The 13,158-nt window shown below is 39.8% G+C and overlaps 1 protein-coding gene across 2 annotated transcripts in view; it reads left to right on the plus strand.

The window, feature by feature from the left end:
* Window positions 1-7,815: 7,815 nt before the first annotated feature.
* The window catches only part of MTMR4 (myotubularin related protein 4), a 55,125-nt gene continuing 49,782 nt past the window's right edge, over window positions 7,816-13,158 (plus strand). For both annotated transcript variants that reach the window (XM_088152475.1, XM_088152476.1), the window contains exon 1: window positions 7,816-7,951. The gene's annotated coding sequence lies outside the window, so the exon portion shown is untranslated. The remainder of the gene's footprint in view (window positions 7,952-13,158) is intronic.

Genomic DNA, 13,158 nt, shown 5'->3' on the forward strand with positions numbered 1-13,158 from the left:
CCAGATCATCTAGTTATATGTAGAGAAGCCCAGTCAATCCCTGCTCAGTTGCTTGTGAGCTGCTGAGGAGTACACTACAGACCAGATCACTTCACCTCTGAAGATGCCAGCCAGAGCTGGTGGCAAAATGTCAGGATACAGTATCAGAAAATGAGCAGCCATTTAGCCCAAAAGCTAATCTCCTTTTGATATATCACACTATATTGAAATAAATCAGTCTAAATCAAGTCCTGCTATGCTGCCTCAATGTGGCTGGGGGATGTTCCTGGGAGAACACAGAAGTGTAGGCCAACAGTATATAATCTCAGCAGGGTCACCTAAGGCATGAAAGCACTCAGCTTTTATATCAGGCAGCAGAGATATAGGAAGATGCTGGAGATGGATGGCCACTTTAGTGACAACAATAAAGGGATTGCTACATACTGCATGGGAAAGGCAGTGGTAAACCACTCCTATATTTTTCCAAGAAAACCACATGGATAGACAAGATGAAGTGAGGAACAGTATTGCTTTTATAGTCAAGACACAGAAAACAAAGACAATTATTGGGCACAATGCAATAAAAATTAGATTTGCAGACAACCCTTTAATATTTCCTAGTTATAAGAACCTGTAGTACTAGAGGATGAAATTAGAACAGCACCCCGGTCATTACCAAATCAGAAGGCTACAGAAATTGATGGAATATCTACAGAAATAAGCAAGCAACAGAAGAAGAATCTATAAAGCTTCTAACCAAACTATGCCAGCAAATCTGGAGAATGACAAGAGATTGGAAGAGATCAGTCTACATCCAATACCAAAGAAAGGAGGCTTAACAGAGTATGCAAACTGTCATACAATATCCTTAATTTCACATGCTAGCGAAGTAATGCTTAGGATCATCCAATATTGATTAGAACTCTACATGGAAAAGGAGATGTAAGATATTCAGGATGGTTTCAGAAAATGCTGAGGAACAAGATACATTGCTGCTGATGCATAATGGATAATTGAGAAAGTCACAGAGTACCAAAAAGATATCCATGTGCTTCATTGATTATGGAAAGGCCTTCAGTTCTGTCAACCATGTCAAGCTGTGGATTGTCCTTAGGAAAATCCTAATTTGGTATGTCCTTGGGAATACCAGAATGTTTCATTGCCCTTATGTGAAATCTATATACAGGATAGGAAGCCACAATCTGGACAAAACATGGTGGAGCCCAGCTGGTGGTTGTAGGAAATTGAGTCTCTTCTGTTGCGTTGCATCCAGCAACTGGCAACCGATTCCTGTTTTCCTGTGCAAGGCGCCGCCAGTGTTTTTCCTCCCACCGGGGTGAGAGTACGTATTTATCTACTCACTTATGCTTTCGAACTGCTAGGTGGGCAGGAGCTAGGGATGAATGACGGGAGCTCATCCCACCATGCAGAGCTTGGACTTGAACCGCTGAAGTGTTGACCATTTCTGGCCGGCAACTTCCAGCATCATTAAGCCACTGCACCACCACGTCCCTTTGTATCTATACCTACAAATATCAGAATTGTGCAGGGAATGGTTTTTCCTGTGACACTGTATGGAAGCAAAAAGTTAGACTTTGAAGAAGCAGGATAGAAAGAGGACGGATGCTTTTGAACTTTTGTGTTGGAGAAGACTCCTGGAATACCATGGATAGCCAAGAAAACAAACAAATGAATCATCAAACAAACCAACAGAGTTCTCACTCAATGCACAAATGACCGGACTCAAATTACCCTACTTTGGACATATTACACAAAGATCTAGTTCTCAGGAGAAGGTTCTAATGCTGGGAAGATGGAAGGAAATAGAAGAAGAGGACAACCAGCAGCAAGGTGGATGAACTCAGTTACAGTGTGTGAGAGATGGATAAAATATGTTATTATTGACAAAGAAATAGTAGCTTGAGCATGCTAAGAGTGCAGTTGTGTGAGAGATAAGGAAGTAGTGTTAAGTGTTATGGTTATCAAATAGTGGCAGATGGAGAGGAAGTTGTCTCCTTGTGTGGGACAATGTAAATAAAAACTAATTTAACCTGGGGTAGTCTTTATCAGTATAATGCAATTAGCTGAAACCTTGAGCAAATTACCATAGACTTGCAATGGATGAGGTGGGAGGGACCAGGAAGAAATCATAGAGCGGCCGGAAAGACTGTACACCCTGAGTACCTTAGCCAATGGGGAAAAGGGGAGGGACTTGCGATCGGGAATGTATATAATTAGGCCGGAGTGTGTATGTGGGTGTGGCTTCTTATTTGCAATGAAGCCCACCATCCTTTGCAAACGCTTCCAATAAAACTTTACTTCTGACCAACCCAGAGAGAGATTTGTGCTGCTTGTTTCGCACAAGTGGGGCAAAAAAGTATTTAATCAGCCACCAATTGTGCAAGTTCTCCCACTTAAAAAGATGAGAGAGGCCTGTCATTTTCATCATAGGTATACCTCAACTATGAGAGACAAATGGGGGAAAAAATCCAGAAAATCACATTGTCTGATTTTTAAAGAATTTATTTGCAAATCATGGTGGAAAATAAGTATTTGGTCACCTACAAACAACCAAGATGTCTGGCTCTCACAGACCTGTAACTACTTCTTTAAGAGGCTCCTCTGTCCTCCACTTGTTACCTGTAGTAATGGCACCTGTTTGACCTTGTTATCAGTATAAAAGACACCTGTCCACAACCTCAAACAGTCACACTCCAAACTCCACTATGGCCAAGACCAAAGAGCTGTCGAAGGACACCAGAAACAAAATTGTAGACCTGCACCAGGCTGGGAAGACTGAATCTGCAATAGGCAAGCAGCTTGGTGTGAAGAAATCAACTGTGGGAGCAATAATTAGAAAATGGAAGACATATAAGACCCTGATAATCTCCCTCGATCTGGGGCTCCACGCAAGATCTCACCCCGTGGGGTCAAAATGATCACAAGAACGGTGAGCAAAAATCCCAGAACCACATGGGGGGACCTAGTGAATGACCTGCAGAGAGCTGGGTCCAAAGGAACAAAGGCTACCATCAGTAACACACTACGCTGCCAGGGACTCAAATCCTGCAGTGCCAGATGTGTCCCCCTGCTTAAGCCAGTACATGTCCAGGCCCGTCTGAAGTTTGCTAGAGAGCATTTGGATGATCCAGAAGAGGATTGGGAGAATGTCATATGGTCAGATGAAACCAAAGTAGAACGTTTTGGTCTAAACTCAACTCGTGTTTGGAGGAGAGAGAATGCTGAGTTGCATCCAAAGAACACCATACCTACTGTGAAGCATGGGGGTGGAAACATCATGCTTTGGGGCTGTTTTTCTGCAAAGGGACCAGGACGACTGATCCGTGTAAAGGAAATAATGAATGGGGCCATGTATCGTGAGATTTTGAGTGAACACCTCCTTCCATCAGCAAGGGCACTGAAGATGAAACGTGGCTGGGTCTTTCAGCATGACAATGATCCCAAACACACCGCCCGGGCAACGAAGGAGTGGCTTCGTAAGAAGCATTTCAAGGTCCTGGAGTGGCCTAGCCAGTCTCCAGATCTCAACCCGATGGAAAACCTTTGGAGGGAGTTAAAGTCCGTGTTGCCCAGTGACAGCCCCAAAACATCACTGCTCTAGAGGAGATCTGCATGGAGGAATGGGCCAAAATACCAGCAACAGTGTGTGAAAACCTTGTGAAGACTTACAGAAAACATTTGACCTCTGTCATTGCCAACAAAGGATATATAACAAAGTATTGAGATGAACTTTTGATATTGACCAAATACTTATTTTCCACCATGATTTGCAAATAAATTCTTTAAAAATCAGACAATGTGATTTTCTGGATTTTTTCCCCCATTTTGTCTCTCATAGTTGAGGTATACCTATGATGAAAATTACAGGCCTCTCTCATCTTTTTAAGTGGGAGAACTTGCACAATTGGTGGCTGACTAAATACTTTTTTGCCCCACTGTATACTAGCGATGAGTACACTGTTGGAAGAGCTGAAGGACCAGGTTAGGGACAGATTGTCGTGGAGAAAATCTGTGGTAGCTAAGAGTTGACAACAACTTGATGGCACATAATGAAATCAACTTTATAGATGCAATTTCAGTAGATATAACTTGATGGTTTAAAACTCCCATTAAGTCTTTGGGGGCAAGAATAATGTTTTCACAATGAGATTAATGTATATTTTACAAAAGATTCTATTGTTGATTTCTTTTAGGTATATTTTACACAGATGGATAAATTAATGGGAAGGAAACTAAACTGTATTTATATAAAAAATGCTTAGTTTACAAGATTTCTAACCCATCCTTCAGATCCCCAAAGAGTTTCCAATGTAGGTTCTGCTGTAAAGGAAACCAAATATACAGTACAAATGATGCAAAGCAAATATACAGTTTAAATTGGTGCAAGAGTGGTAAAGAACTGGGGGTTCTGCAAGACAGAGAAATTTTCATGTTTCTAATTAAAACATTATATAGTTTGGCTATTCTATCTTTTCCTTCTTAACAGATTTTTATAGCAAAAGAAAGGACTGAAGGAAGAGTTAAGCTGTTATGGAGCAATGGGAAATCATAATGGCAGTTTATTTTTATTACATTTCTAGTTTATTATATTCTTCTGGCCACATTATACAGAAAATTAAAATATCAATAAAACTCAATTCTAACAGTAAAACATCAATTTACAAATGGAAGATGATGATTGTACTCATCAAATTTCCCTGAACAAATTGCACACATAAAAAAGCCTTTTCTGGAAAAGTCTAAAGTCAGTACAAACGTAGGATGGAACTGAATTGTGGATGTCTTGGTTGTAGATTGTATTCCTCATGAAGCCCCATTAATGGCTTCATGTCTTTAAAAAAGATAAAATGATATCTACAGATTTGGGATTAAGGTTAATTAATTGGGATTAAGGTTATTTAATTCAATACCGTCGACCACAGTATCCTATTGGGACGGCTCAGGGATATGGGGGTGGGTGGCACAGTTTTGGGCTGGTTCACCTCCTTTCTCCGGGGCCAATCCCAATTGGTGGTGATAGGGAGCGAGAGGTCCCATCCTCGGTCCCTCCTTTGTGGGGTGCCTCAGGGTTCGGTTCTCTCTCCGCTCCTTTTCAACATCTATATGAAGCCGCTGGGTGAGATCATCCGTCATCATGGGATGAGGTATCATCAGTATGCTGATGATACTCAACTATACATCTCCATCCCTGGTGAGGTAAGTGATGCTGTTTCCGCCCTCTCGAGGTGCCTGGAGGCTGTGAGGGTCTGGATGGGGAACAACAGGCTCCAGCTGAACCCTGGCAAGACGGAGTGGCTGTGGGTTAATGGCTCTTCTGTATCTGGGACGTTGTCATCGTTGGTTCTGGATGGGGTAGCACTGCCCCAGACAGACCCAGTGCGTAACTTGGGGGTCCTCCTGGACTCATGACTCCTGCTCAAAGAGCAGGTGGCAGCCGTGGCCAGGAGGGCTTTTGCACAACTTCGGGTTGTGCACCAGTTACGCCCTTTCCTGGATCGGGATGCCTTGCGAACGGTCACTCATGCCCTCATTATCTCCCAGATTACTGCAACGCGCTCTACATGGGGCTACCCTTGAAGAATATCCGGAAGCTACAGCTGGTCCAGAATGCGGCCGCGCGGGCGATTTTTGGGGCCCGAAGAAGGATCCATATAACACCTCTGCTCCGTGAGCTGCATTGGGTACCAGTTTGCTTCCAGGTCCAATTCAAGGTGTTGGTTATCACCTTTAAAGCCCTACATGGCACGGGGCCAGGCTACCTGAAGGACCGCCTCGCCCCCACGATTTCCACCCGTCCCACCCAATCTCACAGAGAGGGCATGCTTCGGATCCCCGCGGTAAAAGAACTCCGATTAGGGGGGTCCAGAAGGCGGGCCTTCTCTGCTGTGGCCCCCGCCCTTTGGAACATCTTGCCCCCGGAGGTGAGACAGGCCCCCTCACTCCAGGCCTTTCGGAGGGACTTAAAGACATGGCTCTGCCATCTGGCCTGGGGCAGGGAGGGAAGAAATCAGAATTGGGGTTGGCTGGCCCCTTAGTGGTATGCTGTGGCCCCAGCGGCCTCTTGGATTTCTTAGCTTTTTTATTTTTTAATGTTTGGTTTTATAACTTTTAACTGTATTCATGTTTTTTAGTATGTTGTAAGCCGCCCAGAGTCCCCCATTGTGGGGAGATGGGGGGGACAAATTAAATCAATCAATCAATCAATCAATCAATCAAAAATTGTATTTAGGGTGTATTTGCCTCCACAAAGAATGTATTTGAAAGGATGGACGTCCTTTTTTATGCTGGAGGTGTAAAAGAATTGAGGGCTCACAGATCCATATGATGTCATGTGATCATTTAGTATATTTTTAGGACAGTGTATCAATGTATATTAGCAGATTTATAAGAAAATCTTTAAATGTTAAAGATGTTGATGTAATGTTGAATTATATACCAAAGCTTTGGAATTTGACTGTTTATTGGGAATTATGATTGTATGAAACATGGGAGGTGGCTAAAAGAATTATATTAAGAAATTGGAAAAGTGGTATTATTCCAGAAATGGTTGTCAAAAATGTGTGATCTACAGTATACAGGTTTTGGAAAAGGCAGTTTTCTATTAATCAAAGGGTGTTACTGTAAGAGAGATATTATGTTGTACCTTACAGTAATATCTTGCATTGTTCACATCATAGTAGGGAATTCATTGGTAAACAGTGACTATTGATAAGTATAAAATATTAGATTTTTTTTCCCTTCTGAATTTGCATTTTTAGTTTGTATTTTTATTTTTTTTAATTTTCTTTGCCTTTAAGATTAAAGATGGTTTTGTTAAAAATATATATATGTATTTTTTTAAAAGTAGAATGTGTTCCTCTCTTGAGACTCAGAATACATCCACACATCTCTCTAGCTCGGTGTCACTCAACCGTGGCAACTTTAAGACATGTGGACTTCAACTCCCAGAATTCCCCAGCCACCATACTGGCTGGAGAATTCTGGGAGTTGAAGTCCACATGTCTTAAAGTTGCCAAGGTTGAGAAACACTGCTCTAGCTTCACCCCGAAGATGGTGACTGCCTGTAGTTTACGACCTCAACCTTATCAGCGACCCTTCTCCCCTCCTTCCCGGCTCACAGCCAAGGCCGTTTTCCCGGGTGAAAGGGGCGCTTTCCCTCATTATCAGCCAATTTTCAGGGCAACCACTGGTAAACTTTAGTTAGTGCCACTTACATATTTCAACAATATAATTATCAGTTTACATAATATGAGTTTATAGTTGTGTAAAAATTCCGCGTTCACGAGCGGACACATTAATTACCAGCCTTAACACCGTTACCCGCACACCCATCCCTTCCCGTCAAAGAATACCAAAGGCATAGATTAATTGGCCCGTACAAGCCAAGGTCCCGCCCTGTCTTTTGATTGGGCTAAAACAGAGGCGTAGTAGAGGCGGGGCGATATGATTGAACAGAGACGGTGGGATTAACATCGAGAGACTGTAGTTGGTATGGAAATGTCTATCCGCTGTAGCACCCAGGCGCGCCTCTCTTCACAGCCAATCAACAGGAATGTTTCATTTCCCTCCCTTCTTTTGACACCACTGAGGAGAAAATGGCCGTGGGCGCCTCTCTTTTTGTCTCTCATCCTGACTGGCTAGAGTGAAGGACGCGCTGTGATTTCTCATTGGCCACCGTGGCCTGCCCCTTCCCCTCCCACTCCTTTCCTTCCTCCCTTGTCACGTTGGAGCCAAGTGATTGACGGGAGCGATAACCAATCTGAGCACTACATGCGACGAATTGTCTCCTCCAGGAGGCGCCATCTCGGTTTCCGGAATGGATCTCTGCGACGGGCGTTGATTGGCTGACAGTGGGCACTGTGAGGGAGTGGCTGACTAGGCAGGTGGGCGGGAGCTGCACGAGGCGCCTGAGGTGGGAGCAGCACCGTCAGGAGGAGGAGGAGGAGCGCAGGTGAGGAGACCCCTTGGCGCTCGCTCAACCGGCCGCCTGTCCTGTCCCTCTGTCCCCTCATTTTGCGTGGCGGCGACGGGGTTCGTGGGTGGGGCCTTGGTGTCTCCGGGCCTCGCTTCATTTTGGGGGAAGAAAGCGAAGGCCCAGGCCGGACGCCTTTCCTTAATTGCTGTCAGTCTTAAAACCGAGGGGAGGAGCCACTACTAACCTCGCCCTATTGGGGGCATATCAGGCCACACCCCCAACATTCTAACGAGTTGTCAGGCGAGCTTTGTACATGCTCAGGAAAACTCCGGTTTGATTAGGCCTAGTTCTCACACTTTAATGAAACTTCATTTCTTGACTATGTGTAGAATCTTTTTAAGTAGGTCTCCCTTTATTTTTCCTGTCATCTCCTGCAATTTCTAGTGCCATTTCTTAAAACAAGTGGGAGGAGCCTTGGGAAACCATGCCTTCTATTGTTCAAGCATATTTGCATAAAGTCAAAATCGCAAGCCAGTACTAAGTTGGACTGATGTGCTTTGCTCATATTAAGGCAGGCTTGGGTTTATTTGTTATACTAAAATTTTATCTTTCTGTCAAGGTGTTACAACATTTTACTATTTAATCGCAATATTGTCTTGAACATATTTTGTCTAAGAAGAAAGCCGTAATTCATTAAACAGCACATTTAAATGTTAGCTTTTAAAGTATAGGTTCTTTATGTAAAAAGTATAGATTCTTTATGTAAAAAGTATACATATATGAAGTGCATATGACAGTGTTTTTCTTTAAAAATTAAAACAAAATTAAAAGTGGAGGCTGCTTTCCTCCACTCTTATTATATAGGAGGGAATGCTTCTTCTAAGACTGTGTCTGCTGTGATATGTGTATATGTTATTTAAAAATAAAGATGTGTCTTTTAAATAATTTTATTTATATTCACATTCAGGCAAAACTAAATGATTCCAATGCTATGATTGTAAGCCAGGATGGGCAACACGTTCCTGTGCAGCTTCATAGCAGAAAAATGGCAATTTTATCCAGTGTGACTTTGTGCTTTTAAAAAAGGGCTAAAATTGCTGTATTTAAGATTGTTAGGTTGTGTATAATAATTTGCCATAGAATCAGTGGCCATTTAAGCCAGCTATCCTCCCTTCCTGCTAATGTAGGACTCCAAATTAAAAAATCCTTGATAGAAGACTGTCCAGCTTCTGCAAAAGAATGCTTACCAACTAGCTTGCAATTTGTTGCAAGCTACTCCTGCCTTAGGAACTTTTTTTTTTTTTAGATTCAAATGGAATCTATCTTCCTGTACTTGAAGATCATTATTCCATGTCCTGTGCACTGGGCTGCAGCAGAACAAGTCATGGCCTTTTCTGTATCATTGATTCCTTTTATATTTGAAAAATAGTATCATAGTCATCTTCTGTTATCTTTTCTCTAAGTTAAACTTGCCTGTTCCCTCTGTTTCTTCTCATAAGATGGACAATCTTTGCTGATTTTCTTTGCATCTGTTCCAGTTTCTCAGAATTCTACATCCTGTACTTTTGATTATTTTTTCCTAGGTGATGAGCTTTTCATTTGTCTCTATAAAATTTCATTCTGTTATTTTCAGAAGAGTTCAGCAATTCCCCTCCCTCCCATTAAATTATCTTTCCTTACATTTGGAAGGAATTTCCACTGGTGATGCTTACCCCAGTTGATAGTGCTATAACAAAGTGAATGCCTGCATATAGGGCACGGAGTAATGTAAATCCACATGATGGTTTCCACCAAAAAGTTTATATTCTTCCTCTATGCTCTTTTGTAAGAATCAGACTGTGGTCAAGTGTGTGCATGTATTCAGTGCTTTATTTTTCTATCGAGATAGGCACCAAGGACTGTTAATCTGAGCTTTAAACTGAGTTTGTACTGGGAAAAAGGCATGTAATGTGTAAATTGTACATGCATGTGTTTTCTCCAATTGGATATTTTTTAATAGCTGATATTGTATGATAATTTTGAGGAGCAAATACTGAAAAGATTAAACTTGCACATTTAGTCTTCATGGAGACACATCTGTACAGTTATTTAAGAAGGATGTTGGAAACAGCCTCTTGTTTGTATTGCAAGAATCTTTTTCACTTTGTTTTTTTACATACATACATATATAAAATCTTATCAAAGATTTTTAAGGAGAAAATAAAAACTAATACAAGTGAATATAAAGTAAGAAAAAGAAAAGAGGAAAGAAACCAAAGAGAAAGTTAAAAGTGCAAGAAAGGAAAAATAGAAAAGAAAAATAGAAAAGAAAGAAAAAAGATACAAAGTAATAGCTTCCAATTTTCTTTACAGCAGTTATAAGTACAGTTACAAGTTTACCTCTTACTCTGTGGTTATAACATGCCTCTTTTTTTCTATATTCTATCTAATCATCAAAACCATTAATCATAAGTTCATTTTTTCTTTCATGCACAAAGTCAATAAGGGGTTTCCAGTCAGCAATAAATGTAGATATTGTCTTCTTCTATCAAAGAAGTCAATTTAGCCATCTCAGCAAGTTCCATCATTTTCACCAACCTTTCCTCCATTGTGGATAATGCCAATCTTTCCATCTTCGTGCATACAATAATTTCACTGCAGTTATCATGTACAGAAACAGAGTACCATGACTTTTTTCCAACTGTTTGTCCATCAATCCCAAAAGGAAAACCTCTGGTTTCAATTGTATATCAATCTTTAAAATCCTCTGAATCAGCATATGTATTTGAATCCAGAATTTTCTGGCTTTTTTACATGTCCACTAAACTTGATAGAATGTCCCTTCTTGTTCACATTTCCAACATAAATTTGAAGTGCCTGTATACATTCTATACAATTTCTCTGGTGACATATACCAGATACATCATTTTATAAAAATTCTCTTTAAGATTATAACATAATGTAAATTTCAGTCCTTTCAACCGCATATTTTCTCATTGTTCCATCTGTATATTATAACCAACTTTTTCACTTTGAATTGAATTGATACCTTAACACCATAAAAAGAGCAGTATTGTATCTGGGATTTTCTACATAGAAGGCATATATTCTTCCACTGAATAATGGGTTCTCCCCAGATGTGATTTTTGAACCATGGCTTCATAAGAGCTCTAAAATATGATGAGGGCATTGTAGACTGGGACTTGATTTTCCAAAATGAGAGGACTCAGAAAACATCTCCATTACCCTCCTTTCTTAAATCCTTCAGGTAGGTATTTAAGAAGAGTGTATGGTATATATTGTGAAGTAGCCCCATGCTCACTTTGATATTAAATATCTTTTGGAATGAACTATATCTTTAAATAAGGAGGCTAATATTGGCTCATTCAGAATATTTTAATTCCTAAAAGCAGGAGAAAATGGACATGTTTGCAGTCTGTGAGATATGAGAGAGGTGGTTTGGATATGATTGGTTGCTTAGAGATGAATGATGACAGGAAATCACTTCATAATCTCAGAAGGATGATTTCTTTTTCATTATAATAGTGAGTTTTTCATATGTCATAGGTTGATTCCAATTCAAAACAGATTCCAGAACAGGATCTATGGCTGCATGCAAAACTTGATGCTTAATTTTAAAATGAAGCCTGCTTGCAGATTATCTCTAGAATCCTCTCTCTAAACCTATTTGTATGTTGGTTGCTTGTTGTGTTTATCATTCTTACTCATCTGTTTTTTATTTCCTAATTTGGGATTCATTCCTTGTAGACAAGTGGGGGTTTTTTGGTTTACTGAATTAGTTTTACTTACGCAAATATTTCCTTGTTCCTTGTTTCTCTTTGGGATGAGATATGAGATTAAAAGATTTCCTAAAATCTTTTTTGTTATGGGGATTCTCTGGTGTTAGATTTTTGTCTTTTGTGGTTTTTGTTTTTTATAAAATAATTTTAAAATGTGTTTTTTAAATGAGTATGTATATCCTTCAATATCTAGCCGTATAAAGGAACAAATTGTTATCTAGTATAAGCTTCATTAAGTTAATTGTCTACGATAACTTTGTTAAGAATTTTATCTTTCAAAGTTAATAATTTGGGTGATCCCGAGTTCTTATACTATATATTCTAGAATTTTAAAAAGTTCTAAAATCATTTTTTATTTTATGCTTTGTAGATAAAAGACCAGTTCTTGTGCTCATTGTGGGAAAGTTTTTTTTTATGAATATTCATTAATGTAGTCCAATTTCCAATCACTAGCCACCTAACACATATCTCCTGGTATGGACTATAGGATAAGCCATGTACTTCTGTAGTGAATCCGTTAGCTTTTACGTTTCCCCTGGAATTTCCTTTGTGTGCTTGTAGTAATAATTTCTTATAGTTCCTTTAAATCCTTTCCACCTCCTAAATATTTCTTTTCTATGTTTTATTTTATTTAAATATTTACATTTGTTTGGTTCACATTAATTGCTTAAAGCAGCTTACAGTTAAAGTGTTAAAAAAATTAAACCCAATTTGTTAGAAACCAGTGACATGCAGCACAGCAGATAAAACGTTCCAAGGAAACAATTGTTCATGGTCCTAGCTTTCTTCTAAAGGACTCTGTATGTGATAACTGTCCACTGAGCAACCTTGTAAATGTTCCATAAAAGTTATTAGTTTAGCTAGTTTTATCACCTATTTTTATTAGTTGGAGAAGCATAATTAATCTTAATTAATGAAGATAAATGCTGTGGTACATTAGAAACTATTTGCTCAGTTTTTTGAGATCAGAGTTGTGTGAATGAAGATTGTGATCTGGAGATTTGGTGTGTGTTTAGTCTTCAGTTTAAGTGGGAAGCACTGTTGACTTCTTTTGCTGATTTTGCTTGGCCCTCTTTTTCACACAATTGTGTTGTTGCATCTTGAGAATTTTGCACCATATTGCAAGCAGAAGATCCCATGCAAAGCCTTAGTAGTCCAGATTAGGGATTTGCAAGACATTTTGAATTTGAAATATTCTGAGTTCATAAACTCTGTTTGAATCTAAGGACATGTTTTCATAGTCAAAATGGGTTATTTCTGAAGCGTTGTGGGTTTGAAACAGCTTCAGTTCACCATAGGTGTTTTGATGTTGAAGTTGGACTGTTTTGAGCTCAGGACATTTAAGAATGTCACAAAAACTGATCTAAACCCAATTAGAGTGTATTGAATTTGAACCAGCTCAAATTCAAAATGTTTTGCTTATTCATCCAGATGATATGGAAGGGTTCCCTGCAGCCTTTCCTG

Source organism: Python bivittatus, unplaced genomic scaffold (assembly GCF_059951505.1).
Source record: "Python bivittatus isolate LINGU-HERP-01145 unplaced genomic scaffold, Pbiv_v1 ctg000690_np1212, whole genome shotgun sequence".
Classification (NCBI taxonomy): domain Eukaryota; kingdom Metazoa; phylum Chordata; class Lepidosauria; order Squamata; family Pythonidae; genus Python; species Python bivittatus.